General features: G+C 43.1%; 1 long non-coding RNA gene across 2 annotated transcripts in view; it reads right to left on the minus strand.

Annotated features, from left to right (window-relative positions):
• Positions 1–665: 665 nt before the first annotated feature.
• Positions 666–15,987, minus strand: part of LOC137470538 (uncharacterized) — a 40,013-nt gene continuing 24,691 nt past the window's right edge. The window contains exons 4-6 of one of the 2 annotated variants that reach the window (XR_010997114.1): positions 7,447–7,603; positions 4,526–4,658; positions 666–4,442 (exon numbers count right to left, since the gene is read on the minus strand). This is a non-coding gene — a long non-coding RNA (uncharacterized lncRNA). The remainder of the gene's footprint in view (positions 4,443–4,525; positions 4,659–7,446; positions 7,604–15,987) is intronic. The other variant, XR_010997115.1, reaches the window with a different exon arrangement.

The following is a 15,987-nucleotide window of genomic DNA, read 5'->3' on the forward strand; positions in this document are numbered from 1 at the left end:
AGGATTTGAACCTATCACTCCAGGGAGCCTAATTATTGCAAATATGGTGTTTAAACCACTAAACCCTTCCCTCCTGCTCTAATCACTTCTCAAAGAGTCCATTTTGATCCCTGAAGTTTACACAGCACCTGTGATAAAGGCAAAGTATTTAACAAAGTCTCTTTAAGCTGAGTATATCATTATTCATATTACAGCAGGTTTAAAAGAGCTGGGCAAGGATGAGAACATTGTGCTGCAACAAAGATCACAGCAGCAGCATCACGAATTGCTTCTCAGCTCCACTCTCACTTTTCTTTCTGCTACACAATAGAAAAATAGAGTGAGAAGAGAGCTGAGACAAACTGTGTGTGCTCCCTCCATGCTGCACCCCTAACCATGGATTTACTTGCAGGAGGTTTCATGTCATGTGTCTTGGCCGCAGGCTGGTGCACGGCTGGAGGGTGACAGCTGAGTGAGCTTTGTTCCCCTCTGTACCCACGCCAAGTGTCAGGGAATGTTCCTGATAAGGGCATGACTGTGCTGCAGGAGCTTGGGAGGCTTGGTGTGTGGGTATTGGGAGGGCATCGGTGCTGCCGGGTACCAGGTGATAAAATAAAATTTCTGTAACAGGAAATGCTAATGACAGCTCCTTGAGTTTTTTTGCTTATCTCAGGATGTTGGTAGTATTTCTGCACAGTTTAGAAGGCAGAAGTGGAAACTGATGAGAATCTCTTGACAAGACTCCTGGTTGGAGGTGGAAGAAAAAGCAGGGCTGAAGAATAAAAGGAAAACTTTTTTTTTCAAACTCTGAGCTTAAAAAAAAACATATCCCATGTTCCTCCTCAGAGATAACATTGCAACTAATAATTTTGCCTTTTATTCCCTGGGAGAAAAGGAAATTTTCGTCCCCCCCCTTCCTCCTTCCATTACCTGGAGGGATGCATTTTTTTTTCTACTGACACGCAGAGAGACTAAATCTAAAATGCTAATGGACTGGCAGTGTTTGCAGTGGGGTGAACAGTTTTCTGCTGGAAGGCTGGTTGGCAGGATACCGTCCTGCAGTCATTGAATCATTGCACTGAATCACAGCCATGTTGGCAGGATCCCATTCTGAGGAAGTTCACAGTACTGTCAAACACCTGCTGTTGCCATTGAATGGTATTATGCAAGATCTGAAATTCTATTTGTCGAAATCCCTATTTGATTTTTTCCCCCTCCTTTTCAGTCACTAGTCTCAAATGACTGCAGCAAAACCTATTCCCAAGAGCATTTTAATTCAGCCTGATGCCAGGATACCAGTTCTCATAGGGTGAAAATCTGCTCTTCTTTGTGCTGATGCAGAGATTCCAAGGTAGCAAGATATAAAGACACACAATCATTCCTACAGCATGCACTCTGAAGAGTTACCCAGGTAAGAAGATCAAACAGACTGACTCACAAAAGCCAACCACCTTTTATTTCCATTGAAAGCCCCAGGTGTACAGCCTGGTGGGAGAGTCCACTGCTATAAATAGGTTTTATCTCTTACTCTTCTTAAAGGTAGCGGTCATTTCAAGTTTGAGTCACCAGTATGAGAAGCTTGGCTTACACACAACTAGGAAGTGAACAATGCCAGGCTATGAGAGCTAGAGAGCAAGTATGCTCCTCTTTCATATTAGCTCATAAACTATAGTAATTTAAAGTGGTATTTCACTGGCATGACCCATACCTTCTGTCCTGACATACATCCCATTTTACCTTGATGTTTTGGGGCCCTTCCTCAAAAGCAGTAGCTCCACTCTGTCTCTGACTTTACTCACAGCCCAACTGGAATCAAGCATCTCTGGCACATCCCTGACCCAGGGCAGCCTCAGCCATCCCAACTTTCCATGCACCCACCTGTATCATGACCAAATCTTCTCCTTCTTTTTATTTCTATTGACCTGGCATTCTCTTTCCTGCAGTCCTCTAATTTTGTCTGTTCTGCAAACACCACTCCCTGACTGACTCTTTCCTCAACCAGTGAATCTGCTCTCTGCACAAAAAAGGTATCTTCCTGTCCAAACTAAAATATCTATTTGGTTAGCAATTCATGAGGAGATGTCAGCGAGTTATGCCAGGCTGCAACAGAGCTCTTCCCGTCAAACCCCAGTCTTTCCTGCCAGTTCTGTCTTAAGCCATTGGATAACACCGTTACCTTGCATCAAACTCATTGTCTGTGTGTGAGCTTCTCTTTAGCTTCTCACACCCATCCCCTAGCTTAAATTTCACCCTTTTTTAAAGTAAAAATAAAATCTAACTTCCTTATCCAGTTACACAATAAAACCCTCAACCAGGAGCTCATTAACTGGAGTCTCAGTTCTTGCTGCATCCTCTACTTTAGCACTAACACAATCTTGCCTTGCCAGTATTCCTCTGAGCACCACTGCAAAAATAATTTTTGTAGTCTGTTTGCTCATGTCACCTCTCATTGTGAATCCCTCCACTGGCTGTCGTTGCTCTGTTGTGTAAAGATATTGCTTGTCGCTGGGCTGTCATTTTCTTTTTAACACTTAGAAGATGATTTCTGTCTCACATTTGCCCATGGCTCTCATCTCTGCTGCCCCGTTTGAATCTCAGACAAGTCCATTTTCTTTCATACCATATTTTCCTCCATGATAACACCTGGAGTTTCAAATGGCATGTCCCCAAACAGGTGCAAAAAATGCCTTGTTTTTGTCCTTGAAATCCTTCTTCTACACTTGCCTTGCATGGGAGAGTTACAAAAGCCTTCATATAGTTAGGCTGGCAACAAGTTATTCACAATGACCAAGAATCCCTCTCCAGCTGTACCCTTCTCCTTTCCTTCCTTCCACAAGAAGTCACCATCTCTTCATTAGATTGTGACACAATAGGATTTAACAACAAAAAAAGAATTCAAGTAAGTTTCTTTAAAAGAAACCAAACCAATAATCAAGCAAAAAAAAAAAAAAAAAAAAAAGCTCTATGAAAAACTGCAAACCACACACAGTTTTACACATGTATTTTAGAAAAGAGCCCCAGAATTAGTTTATATTTGTAGGAGGGATGTGATGGAACCTGCAACTGGGGTAACAGAGATTAGTTGCTGGGATATCAGTAATGCAGAACCGTGTCCAAAGCCACTTTCTCCCCCCAGTCATGCGTAGAGCCTGTGGCAGTGCAAGAGCCTAGACCCCTCTCACAGATCCGCAGTTAGTGCCAAGCAGTCAGGCATTAATCATCTGCACACTTGCTGTCTTCAAGCTGATACAAGCTATTCACTTCTAAACTAAGAGCTTGGAAACAATTGCTTTTAAAACCAGGAAGCAAGATAGTAATTAATATGACCTGTCTATCTCCCAGATTATTAAACTGCACTATAAATGTTTTGTTGCTGAAGATTAATTATGTAAATCTTCACAGGAGTCTCACATTACTGAAGGAAATATTAATGTTTGTTCATCAGCTCTGATTTTTAGCTTTCAGCTGCTTTCTAAAGGTTGTTGGAGTTCTAGTCTGCTATCAACATCACACAATTACCATTAGCAGAAGCCCCGGTGCTTTGTGCTGCATGTAGCTAATAGCGCTGTGTGCATGTGGTTGACTAGAGCTTGTCACAGAGTTTCACACAAACACTGTCTGAACCTACAGAAATGGCAGGTCAGGAGCTGCAGCTCTGGCTGTGGTCACACCCACTGTCACCTGGTCCTAATTCCATGACCAAGAGTTGCTAGGTGGTTCATGGAAAAATATTGCTTAGTGAAAAATAAAAGAAGCTGAATTTTTTAAGACCATTGGAACATTAAATTTATTTTTCTTACTTTTTCACCGTGCAACACAAATGCCATTCTGAAAAGCAACTTTTAAAGCTTGCGTTGACTCCTTAGAGCTTTTTATGTGCTACTGGCAAGCGGAATCAGCTAAGAAGTATTATTTCTGCTGAAATTTTCATGAAGCTCAGTGAAATTACTTTCAGCATGTCCAAAACTCATAGGCTCAATAGAAAAATATGTTTTGGCAAGTTGGTATTTTGTCAATAGCCAAGTGCTAACATGAACCTGTGTCTTGAGGACTTTGTGGGAATGTGATCATGTGTTCAAGCTCCAGCTTCAGTTTTTGCTACCAGCATCTCCACTGCTCAAAGTCACAGGATTTTGCAACCCAAGAGCTCTTCTGGACAGAAAGGAAGCTGTGGTGCAGGTGGAACACCTCATTACAAAAGCACAGTAAGAAACTAATTTTAAACAGGGAGCAACTCTGCATTTTAAGTTACAAGGGAAGATGACCATACTTGGCCACAGAGTTTCAAATTTAGGATTTCTCTTTTGTACTCCAGGCCTCACAGCCATTTAACAGTTCATCTTTGCTGCAGAATGGAGATTTTCTTTAAAAAAATGAATCACTTTTACTAGAGATAACCATGGGAAAATTACATGGGAAACCTGTGTCTTGTTGATCCCACATATCTCAGTACATTGTTGACCCTGAAACATAAAGTCAGAAATAAAAGATATCATTGATTTTTAGTCCTTCCCTAATGATCATGCTAGCAGAAAAACTCAGCTACCTTGTTTGTTTTATACAATCTCCAAGCACCTCTGTGCCTCCTCAGGAGCCAAACCCAGCACTTATTAACACCCTGTTCCCCCGGGCTCCTTGTGGAACACTTGGTTGCTGCTACTAGTGGCTTTCATGCATAACTGCACAAAATTACAAAACAAGCGTGTTAAAAAAAAAAAAAAAAAGCATGCAAAATTAACATGTGAACAAACAACAGGGGCCACACAACTGATTATATTTTCACTGTCATGTTGTATTAATTAAAGGTTCCCATCCCATAATTAAAATGAAGCAGCCAGAGAAACTCCACCATGTTATGCAGGGTGGCTGAATCAATGGGTTGATCTTAGGGGTTTACAATAATGCTGCCAGGTAGTACCCAGGGCTTTGAGTGAAGAGATCATTCTAATCAATGGCATTCAGAGCTTGGATCCCGATTTCCATGAAGTATAGGCTTGTGACCCAAGGTATTGTTCTGGCCCCGTCTTTAATTAGAACATGCTTTGGCTTTCCCTAACTCAGCTGCAATACTTGGCATGGAACTCCTGTGTATTTAGATGACAACTAATGAGGATTTTTATTAAACTTGAGCCTCGTCTGGGTGGGAAAAGGGAGCAGCTTTTTAGAATCAGATGGAAAAGACTTTTGCCTCTGGAATATTTCTCAGCACGGAGCAAAGAACTGGGGGAGGAGATGGCGATAGGAATGCTGTCAGTGCTGCCACTAATGGGGCCTGCCTGGGGCACACTGTTTGGTATCCCTTGGAAGGTGACCTTGACTGCTAATATTTACATGTTAGCAGCCATTTGGCATATTTGACTGTGTCTACAGCAGAAAGCAGCACAATTCTCTGAGAGACCTGTAGCTCAGATCAATGTCTTCAACGCCACTGTCCCCTTGTCCTGCCACTCTCTGATGTTTGCTAGTTAGTCTGAAAATGCAGGCTACAAGAACACCATGGCATTGCCCCTTCTTATTAATGTGGGGAGTCAATTTCATCAAGCACCATCCATGCAGGCTGACTCAAGGTACAATCTGCAAATTAGAGGCCTTCTTAAAACAATTAAGTAATTGTAATGGATAAGAAAACCTTTGTTGTCCAATGAACCAAACAGCTGGCCATTATTATTTGCCTTTGGTGTGATTTATCAGGCTTGGACATGTGGGAGAGACTGTAGGTGTGTGCCAGAGGTATTGCTGGGTCAGATCCCAGAAAGCTTTGTGACTGCAGCTCCTGTCATTTCTTTACCCCACAGGATCTGTCTTGCAGAAGGTGGAGATATGACAATAACTCCCAGTCCTTTCTGCCACATGTTTCAGAAGTTCAGCAGATGGCTGTGTGCTCCTACCACCTGGCCAAAGGGTGCTGTCACCCTTCCAAACACATGGCATTAGCACCTCTGAGGGACAGGCCAACCCACTGATGCTGATGTGCTTTAATTCACGATATCAGGATGGCTAAGAGCACACATGGGGCTTGATAGGATGGCTTACCAGATGGGTGGTAATTTGTTAAGCTGCAAAAGCTTTCAAATGAGTAATCATAGGCTAAGGTCTTCAGCCAACCCAAGAGTCATCTGGTTTGTCTTTAAAATAATTGTAGAAAAAAAAGGAAATTAGAATTTTGGGGCATAGTGTGTGCCAATCCTTTAATTTACTTTGAAAATAAAAATCTCCTTTCTGCCTTCCCTCTCTGCTGCTGAAAGTTCAACCACTTATCAAAATAGTGATGCCCTTTGTCCTGGTACATTACTGTAATGCTAAAACATATGTTATATTAAATATTAACCAACTGCTAATTGGAGCAGCATTTGGCCACAGAAAGTGGTGGCTTCATATTGTCAGTAGTTGCTTTCTGTCTCCTCAGAGATAATAGGATAAGGTAACTTTGCTCTACAGTTAGCTTTTCCTGTTACTCCATCAGCCTTGAGCTTGAGAAGCATTGCATCATCTTCTGAAATCAGTCTTGTGCTCCCTTTTGCACCACAGTTTATGTACACTGGGAGTCTCCATTGTGGGCAATATTGCACAGAGTATGAGCTGATGAATTGAACACTGGATTTCAATTCAGTTTTCCAACTGTCCTCCCAAGTGAACACAGGAAAATCGCTTAATTTACCCTGTGTTTCTCTTTCCCAGGTATAAACTACAGGAGGAAAACCATAATGTTTAAGTTATTAAGGTTGTCTTCTCCCTGCAGGTCATAGGAAGAAATATGCATTGTAAAATCCCATGCTGGAAAATCTTTGTCAAAATCATTGCATCAGCTATACCATCGACAAATTCTTAAATATGAGATTGTTTCATTCAACACACCTGGAGATGATGAGTGGCTTACAGGCTACAGTTGCAGTGTGAGATGAATAACTGTCTGATTAATTGAATGGCGGTGATTTTTCAGAACAAGATGTGTAACACACCTTCATTTGCATGGCAGGAACTTCAGGCCTTAAAATATTTTCCAGATTCCTGAGCAAAACCAGCTTCTCACTGAGAGCTGCAGCTGGGGCAGTTGCAGGGAGGGACCATTTGGAAGACCTGCAGAGCTTAAGGAACAACAGAAGCCCAACCTGCTAGGGGAAAAGACAGTGCACACTAGAAACTCTGACCATACTGCAGTTTGGTCACTCTTTATCCTTACAGTAGGGACAAGATGTAAAAGTTATCAATTGGATTAATAATTGACATTACCCAAGCTTCTTGGATGTGGTCCAGTTTTGGCAGCTTCAGATATACCAAGCTGGGCAAATTCTAGTCTCACAGATCTGGCCCTATGGCCCATATTTCCCCAAAATCCTAACGGTACTGGTAAAAATTCTGAGGCTTCAGAGCAGAAGTCAACTCAGGGTTGTAAAGAAGCTCTCTCAATAAACAGTTTGTCCTCAGAACAGGGAGTTATCCTTAAAAAGCACTAGGTACCTGTGTTACCAAGATAAGTGACTGGGGTGGGTGATGGTTCTCTGTTCCTGTGCTCTTCAACACCTTCATGAATGTCTTGGATGCAGGACTGGAAGGGATTCTAAGCAAATTCACAGATGATACAAAACTGGAAGGAGCTATTGACTCCCTCAAAGACTGTGAGGCCCTGCAGAGAGACAAATTAGAGAACTGGGCAATCACAAACCACATGAAGTTCAACAAGTGCCAAACTCTGCACCTGGGATTGGGCAACCCTGGATGTACGGACAGAGGAGAGAATGAAATGCTGGAAAGCAGAGCCACAAAAGGGATTTGGCATTCTTGGTCAAGGGAAAGATGAACATGAGCCAGCAGTGCCTTGGCAGCCAGGAGGGCCAACTCTGTCCTGGGGGACATCAGGCACAGCATGGCCAGCTGGCAAAGGGAGGGGATTGTCCCGCACTGCTCTGCACTGGGACGGCCTCACCTCGAGTGCTGGGGGCAGTTCTGGGTGCCACAATGTAAGAAAGACGTTATTAGAGAGCATCCAAAGTAGAACTACACGTATGATGAATGATCAAGAGATGAAGACAGATGAAGAGCAGCAAAACCACTTGGTCAGTGGTCAGTTCATCCTGGAGAAGAGGAGACGCAGAGGAGGCCTCATTACAGTCTACATCTTCCTCATTAGGGGAAGAAAAAGGACAGGCACGGATCACTTCTCCATGGTAAACTAACCAGCTAAGGCTGGTTCAAAGGAGAAAGCTGTGGAGAAAGCCATGTTTTGGCAGTTCTGTGTTCCCCTTGGCATGCCTTCTTCAGCTGCAGTGTTCTTGCAGCTCTGGGCTTTGGGGTTTTCAGAACCCTAACCCTACGCATAACTCTAACCCTAGGCAGAGCAGTGCAAGAAGTTTTGGGATAAAGCTAGTTCAAAGGAGAAAGCTGTGGAGGAAGCCATGTTGTGGCAGTTCTGTGATTCCCTTGGCATGCCTTTTGCAGCTAGAGTATGATTGGAGCTCTGGGCTTTGTGGTTTTCAGAAACCTAACCCGAGGTGTAACCCTAACCCTACACAGAGCATTAAAAGCAGCCTTGGGCTAAGGCTGGTTCCAAGAAGAAACCTGTGGAGGAAGCCATGTTGTGGCAGTTCCTTATTCCCCTTGGCATGCCTTTTGTAGCTGCAGTGTGCCTGGAGCTCTGGGCTTTGTGGTTTTCAGAACTCTAACCCTAGGCCTAACCCTAAACCAAGGCAGAGCAGTACAAGCAGCCTTGGTCTAAGACTGGTTCAAAGGAGAAAGCTGTGGAGGAAGCCATGTTTTGGCAGTTCGGAGTTCCCCTTGGCATGCTTTTGGCTGCTACAGAGTGCTTAGAGCTCTGGGATGTGTGGTTTTTGGAACCCTTACCCTAGGCATAACTCTAGCCCCAGCTGAGGAAGGAAAAGATGCATGGGGAGGATGCTGGTGCCATGCAGAAAGGTGTGGACGGTGCCATGTTTTGGCAGTTCTGTGTTCCCCTTGGCATGCCTTTTGCAGCTGCACTGTAGAGCTCTGGGCTTTTTGTTTTTCAGGCCCCTAACCCTAGGCATAACTCTAACCCTAGGCACGCGCCTCACCCTAGGTGAGGGTGTAAAAGATGCATGGTTGTGAGGCTAGTGTCAAGCAGGAAGGTGGGGAGGTAGCCACGTTTGGCAGTTTTGTGTTCCCCTTGGCATGCCTTTTGCAGCTGCCTGGAGCTCTGGGCTTTGTGGCTTTTGGAACCCTAACCCTGGGCATAACCCTAAACCTAGGTGCAGGAGGAAATTATGAATGGACCTAACGTAACGGCCTGAAGGTTTTTCAGGGCAGGTTTAGGTTGATTATCGGGAAAAGGTTCTTTAGCCGTAGGGTGTTTTGTCACTGGAACAGGGTCTCCACGGAAGTGATCACAGCACCAAACCTGACAGAGCTCAAGAAGTGCTTGGACAAAACTTTTGGGCACATGGTATCATTCTCTGGCATGATGCTGTACAGGGCCAGGAGCTGGACTTGATGATCTTTGTGGGTCCCTTCCAACTCAGCGTATTTTGTGATTTTGTGCAAACTCCTCTACCTCTGAATTAGAAAGAACAGATATAAGCTGAGCCTCTTTGTATTCACTTCCCTTCTTGCTGCCTAAAGGATGGATGAGAGAAGAACTACTGAGCCACCTGTCTTTGGGGCAGGAGCCTGGGCTGACCCTCCTGGCCATACAACAAGGCTTGGCTATCAGCTTCAGAGCTGAGCCAAGGAGAAATGCCGATGGCTGCAGTCAGGAAACAGTGAGGCAGTATGGTCTGAAGAGTTATCCCAAAGTTAAAGTCACTGAAGAGCAAGCTCATCCACAGAGCCTGTGTGGCCAGATCCACCATTAGCACATCTCTGGATTTGCTTACCCAACACAAGCGGTTACAGGAGTGAGACATTAAAGATTTGCCTGGATATTTCAGTGTTTAGAAGACTGGTTTTTTTTCCCTTCCTTAAAGAACTCAAAAGTCTTGTTCTGTTTTTCAAAGAGTTAATTCTCTATTAAGAAATATAATGCATAAAAAATATTTTCATTGTGCAGGCCCCAGGTTTTTGAGATGCTTCAGTGGGCTACTGGGAAATCTCTTTAGGACAGAATCTGGCTGAGCTGTCAGTTTGACTGCTAGAGGCACAGCTGAGTTTCAAATGGATGAGCAGTGCGCATGTAAGACACATCCCAGAAAAGGAAGATGTTTGACAAGTGAAGTGTTTTTATTTTATGATGGAGAATGAGCAGGAACATCAGACAGGTAAATCAGCCTGCCAAGCATGAGAGTCCCTGACTGACAGGCTCATCACCAGCCCTGCTTGCTCAAGAGGATCCAGCATTTATTCTCCTGAAAAGCAACCATTTAAATTGTTATTTGCTGACTTTTCATTACTGATTATAATTGCCATGTGCAGGTTCAGAAGAGCAAAGGGAAGCCTTTGCTTTGCAGGCAGGGGAGAATGGGACATGATTCTTCTTGAACCAAACAGAAATGAAGGAAGCTGGTGCAAGTGAAAATAAGCCTGGAAATGGTCAGAATAAAAACCAAACATTCTGAGGCAGAGAAGCAGGACTATCACTTATGTTAACAAAATTCAGTAATTAAAATCACAAAATACCAATTAGAATATATTTAAGGATTGTCTCCTACTAACATGCTCTAGTAATGCAAGCATCTTTATATAAGAAATTCTGAAAACATAGCTCTGTAATTTGAGATTATTTACTATCATGTTACTATACAAACATGTCTCATTAAGCATTTTGCTGAGTGCTATGATAAAGATGTTCAAATAAACAAACAGACTAGAAGGACAGCATGAGGACATTGGACAGTGTGACATAAATTGTTCACCCATCTGAATGTGAAACGCCTTCTTTAGTCACAAATGCCAAGGCCACTAGTGAATCTGTCCTTTCATCCCTGAATGGGTGAAGAAAAAAACCTTGCAATACAACATCATGTATTTTGTATGGACTGTATTCAGCAAAGTGTTTAAATATGTACTTTAATCTATTACTATTCAGAAGTTAAGTACTTAACTTTTACTAAAATCCAGGAGAAAAGTTATGTGGAATCAGACATTATACACTGAATATTTTAAAGCAAAACTCTTTTGGCAATGCTTGGAAACACATTTAAAACTTTATTGGGACCATTTTGAGATCTCTGTACTTCTCAAGCTCTGGTTACTGTAAGGTCAACCATATACAGACCAGAAGTAAAAAAATATTAAACTTAATTAATCCAAAGTGATTCATAAAATGTCTGAAATAATTTTCCTGTACCTAGGAAAAGGTCTCAGCTTTGAAGTCTGCTATTTGGAGAATACTCAGGGCTAAAGACAAAAGCTAAAGGTCTTGGCAGAAGTCTTTGATGTTCTCCCTTCCACCACTGTTATGAAGTTCACAGTTCTACTCAGTAAAATTATAGGGTATTTGATCCTCAAGCAAAACTTGGCACAAAACTGAGCCCTGCATACAGTAGCAGTGAAAATAGAATAACCCTAGGGGTGAGAGCAGGGAGGATCTTTGGAAAGAAATAAATAGGCAGGATATCCAAAATGGCAGCAGCTGGAAGCTGCTCCGAGGTGGGATGTCAGGATGAACCCCCTGGGAGATGCGATACCGCACTCAGGGCAGGGGAGGAGGTCAAATGTGCAAGGCCCTGTAATTTGTCAGACAGCTAACACCATCATTACCTGTGTGTGTGTGCATGGGGCATGCTTGACAATAAATTACACTCACAAATTTCCAGGCTAAATGTCCTCTTATTGGCAGCAAAGAGCACTGCACCCCCACTATTAGGAGATATTGTTTTATAATGGGCAATAAAAGTTGGCTCTCACAGCGTGAGCCTGAAAAAGAGTCACTGCTGAAATTAGCAGCAATGTCAATACTCTGGACTTTTCTGCATATTACATATTTTTTCTTTTTTCTGACACAGCTGGGAGGAGGAGCATGGGCTTGAAAATAGGCATAGAAGTGGAGAAGGGGTCTGAGGGTGGAGCAAGGGAGAGGAATAGGGGAGAAGAAAAGGTCTCTTGTTACCATTGTTACCCAGTATCAGGCACACCAGCCTCAAACAGCAGGCATCAGTGGCAGAAGCCAACACCTTAGCAACATCAGTGGAAAAAAGAAGGTGAGAGGACACAGAAAAGGGAAAATTAGTCTTCCCATTCCCAGTGGAGACAGGATCAAGCCCAGAAGAAAGGAAAACCAGCAGCCACTTCCATAAGGTGACTGCAGGGAGGAGATCTGTCCCATCACCCTGCTTGGTCCAAGAGCAGCATGTGACTTATCACAGCTGTATTGCCTTTTTGAATTGCTTTCTCCCAGCCATCTCTGGTTCAGGATGAAGGTTCTCTTTCGCAGTTGACAGATGCCACTCCCAACACTTTCAGGGCTGGGAACCAAGGAATTGCAGAAGATACCACTTCTCCAAATTAGATAAAGTCAGAAGCCTTGGCAGTAGCACTGTCACTCCTTATCTATGCACGCTGTTGTGTTTCAGTCATAGTGAGCCTGCCTGGAGTGGGAATAGGAGAGGGTGGTGAACGCAGCAAAAATATCAACACTGTGAAATTTAAATATGTTTAAATTTTCCTACATAAGCTGTATCTAGTGCTTTCCTAAGAGTCCAGTACTCCTGTTTCTTTAGACCCCTGCCTTGTTACTCCCAGAATAGCCATCTCTTTATATCCTGTTGAAAAACATCAGCTGCTGCACTCGTACCTCCTCTGATAATCAATGAGGAGAACTGGCACTGAGATGGCAGAGAACAACTGCAAGGTAATGCACACTGAGAGATACCATTTGAACTACCCATACGCATTGCTGGGTTCTGAATTAACTGAAACCATTTAGAAAAAACAAAGGTCCAGACAGCTTACTGAAAACTTTGCTATTTTAGGCTGGTCATTATCTCAGACTCTGTGGAGGAGAATTTTTAGTATTATTTTTGTTCCATTATATAAATTGAAGACCTTTGTTCCATTCTGGTTATTTCAGATTGAAAAGGAGTTATGGTAAGAATAATGGGAGCCTGGGGACAGGTGACAAAGAGGATTAGAGGGATGGAAAAGCCAGGGTGTAGAAGAGATTGAGACGTAGGATTTGTCACAGTTCCAGGGTTAGCTGCTCCTCTGACCTCTTTCTAGTATAGAGGCATGCTCTGCTTCTTCAGGCCCCTGTGGGAGTCTGTCTGTCTGCTTGTCCTTTCCCTGCTAACAGCTCCCTGACAGCTTAGTGAACATGTCTTTCAAGGAATTCGCTTTCTAATGTCCAGCATGCTTGGGATCTTTTTACTCCTGGCCTTGGCAAAAGAAATATATAGCTGGACTCTGAAAATAGCATCCTTCCAACTCTGGCTGTTTTGTCATGACCCCTACCATGCCAATTGCTAATCTGGAGGCACTGTGCAGCCTTCCAGCTAGTTAGTTCCCTGCTATTAAACTGAACCAATGTTTGCATAGAGTAGTGTCCACTGCCACTCCATCACATACCTTATTCTTAGCGACTTAAAAGCAGCCCTGCATCCTCCACACTCTGGTTCAGTGATGGTGACACATACTTGAAGCCTTTTTCCCTTTTTAAGAACAGGGGTTATGTTTCTCCTTTTTCAGTCAGAGGGAACTTCACCAGACTCCCATGACTTCTCAAATATGGTGGACTGTGACTTAGCAACTTCCTCCACCAGTTCATTTACGACTCATGGATACATCTGATCAGGTCATGGACTGAATCATGGGATCATAGAATGGGTAGTTTTTGAAGTGACCTCAAAGATCACCCAGTTTCAAACCCTCCTGCTATGTGCAAGGATGCCATTCACTTGATCAAGTTGCTCAAGGCCCCATCTAGCCTGGCCATCCCTTCCAGGGATGGAGTATCCACAACTTCCCATAGCAATCTGTTCCAGTGCTTCACCACCATCTGAGAAAAGAATTTTTTCATAACACTTTCCCTACTCTTTATCACTGATGTACCTATAGAAACTTTTCTTGTTGCCCTTGACGTCCCTGGCCAGATTCAATTCTATCAGGGTTTAGCTTTCATAACCTGATACCTGTCTGTTTGGACAATTTCTTCTATTCCTCTCAGGCTAACAATCCTTGCTTCCTATTTTGTGTTTGAGTTTGTTCAGGAGCAAATATTTCATCCATGCTGACCTCCTGGCATTTTTGTCTGACTTTCTCTTTGTTGAGATGTATCTCTCCTCAGCGTGGAGGAAGAGGTGATTCTTGAATATCAACCAGCTCTCTTGGGCCCTTCTTCCCTCCAAGGCTTTATCCCACAGTGCTCTATCAAGCAGATCCCTGAAGAGGCCAAAGTCTTTTCTCTGGAAGTCCAGGGAAATGACAGATATTAGCAAGGGAAATTGCTCTGCTCTTCCCCACTCAAAGCTGCATGGCTGAATGAGCATGATGAGGAGAAGCTCACCTGAGGCTGCTCTGGTCCCCAGGGAAGGTGGACTTACATACTCCTAAGACACTGAGAGAAAGCCACTAGGCTTGTTTCAAGCAAACCTAGAGGGCTGAATCAACCCACCTAGTGCCTTTTATTTCCAAGGATGTTCCATATTAGCCTGCTGCCATCAAAAATAAAGCAGGCACCGAAGAGTAAAGAAGTGATCAGCAAATTTTCCAATATATAAATCTCCTATTTCTAAATGCCCTGGTCTGTAAATTATTTTGTACTTTAGCTTGGTGTCAGTTGGTCTCTCAACTGCCCAAGAGAAAAATCAAAGTGGCATAGGTCCACTTTTGCCTCCCAGTTGCTTACACATATCAAAAAACAAGCTGATGCCACTGAGGTCTGAGTGACTCTATTCCTAGGAAAGCAACTAAGAAAAAAAAAATTAAAAATCTCCTTGTAGGGGCAACCAACCCTTGTGAAGAATTAATGGAGAAAGCTGTTTCTGTAAAAAAATAAAGAATTAGTTGTGCCTTCAAATCTCCTCAACTATGGAAATGTAAAAATATCCTCATTTTTCATTTTTTGTATTTATAAACCTGTTTTGCAGAACCACCCTTCTTTTACACAAACACCACGGTACATACCCTTCCTTCCTTCGCCGTCATAAATTATCTTGTGGATATGCTCTGTGAAGTTACTAACTGTAGTTTTGCTATTAATCTTGGCTCTAACTTTTTCTAGACTTCATCTCCTTGCCAATCCATCTTAGGCAAGAAAGAGAGAGCTTTGGTCAGGGCTCTTCTCCCCTCTAGGGAGCACCTCTCTGTAAAGTGTCTGTAACAATGCACCTTTTAATGATGCTCCCCTTTGGCTTTTACTGGGCTCATTGCAAGGCTTGTACTCCATTTTCCTGTAATAACTCAACTGCCACCAGGTTGGCGCTCCTGACAGTTACATCCTTTCCAAGACTTTTCTGACTTGCCCCATCTGGAGCAGGGAGATGCAAAGCGACTGCCGTGCTCTGGGGAAGCGATAAGGGCTCACCTCTTCAGTGACCTGGAGTATTTCCACTGGGGATACGATCGGCAGCAGCCAGCAGAAGAGCACATGAATTAATGCTCCCTGCAGGTCCCTGGGGTGGTGTTATTCACTCGTTTCCCTGCACATCTTTCTGCAGACCTGAGCACATGTATAGTTTGTGCCATGTTTACCACCTTAACCTCTTCCTTTAGTGGACTGTATCAAAATAGAGTCAAAGAAAATTCATTCCCTATACTAGATGCTAATACAAATAAGAGAACTCTTCAGCTGAGTGAGTTCAGATGGTAAAATAATTGGTGTAACTATACTCAGGATGTATATATTCATGCAAGATGCAGTCAAAACATTTATGTCCTTTACCTCCAAAGCACACAACTCTACCAAATAAGAGCATTTTTGCAGGCTCAGCCAGTGGAAAGAACTGATAAGCACTTGAGCGACCCTCATGTATATTTATTCTGGCAGGCAAGGGTGATGGGTGCACACACACACAAAAGCATATGTACCTTCTTCTATTGCTATATAGTATTTCTGATGTATTTTTAAATATTAGAGACTATACATGCACCTCCCTACCTTGCATA

The sequence above is a fragment of the Anomalospiza imberbis genome, chromosome 3 (genome assembly GCF_031753505.1).
Source record: "Anomalospiza imberbis isolate Cuckoo-Finch-1a 21T00152 chromosome 3, ASM3175350v1, whole genome shotgun sequence".
Taxonomy (NCBI): domain Eukaryota; kingdom Metazoa; phylum Chordata; class Aves; order Passeriformes; family Viduidae; genus Anomalospiza; species Anomalospiza imberbis.